This window comes from Volvox carteri (genome assembly GCF_000143455.1).
Source record: "Volvox carteri f. nagariensis unplaced genomic scaffold VOLCAscaffold_28, whole genome shotgun sequence".
NCBI classification, from domain to species: domain Eukaryota; kingdom Viridiplantae; phylum Chlorophyta; class Chlorophyceae; order Chlamydomonadales; family Volvocaceae; genus Volvox; species Volvox carteri.
Window position 1 is genome coordinate 820,191 of NW_003307571.1, and position 780 is coordinate 820,970.

Sequence of the window (780 nt, forward strand, 5' to 3'; positions counted from 1 at the left end):
CCTGCTGTGTGCAGGACTNTACGCAGGACCTTTTCCCTTGATGTCCTATGAAATCGTAAAGACATGTACATGTGCTTCAGTAGAAGACTGCGATTGCAGCCATACAAACATCCCAGCAACACATAAAATGCCCACATTGAGGATTGAACTCAAGTCCTTTCCCTTACGAAGGGAACGCTCTACCACTAAGCTATATAGGCGCTCACAAATCGTAAAATGTTCAGATATATAGCTCTACTAGGCACACATACATGGGTATCCCATCTATGTATGGGTAGGTGCGTACATTTTAGATACACAACACCTACTCACACATTGTGTTTCAGTGCAACCCATCGCTAAGTCCCGCATCTGGCCTCTTTTTGCCCTGAGTCAGTCAGTCGGTCGGTCCCTTGGTTTGTCCATAACGCATGATAATGGTTATTGGCTCAATTATATGTGATGAGACAAGAACCAATACCATTTAACATCCGCCATATCCAACATAGAATCGATTTGACAATCAAGACCCATACGAGCGAAATGTCTTCCATGTTGATCATCATGCACTGAAAGACCGGCCGTACTGACATATCTGATCCGTTTTGACTTGAAAGTTGACTAAAGCTGTGGAAAGGAGCCTGAAGGCAGGTAGCCGTGCGTCACCACACCCTATGATAACAAGTGGATGCACCAGGATAAAATAACAATGGATCTGGTCTGAGAATGCATGAATGCCTTCCATGAATGGTAGGTGATCACCATTGACCAGCCTCACCTATGAACTGCTCAACCTACTAT

The 780-nt window shown here is 44.5% G+C and overlaps 1 protein-coding gene across 1 annotated transcript in view; it reads left to right on the forward strand.

The window, feature by feature from the left end:
- The window catches only part of VOLCADRAFT_92861 (uncharacterized protein), a gene marked incomplete at both ends in the record, with an annotated part of 1,732 nt that overhangs the window by 641 nt on the left and 311 nt on the right, over positions 1-780 (forward strand). The gene's annotated exons all lie outside the window — the stretch shown is intronic.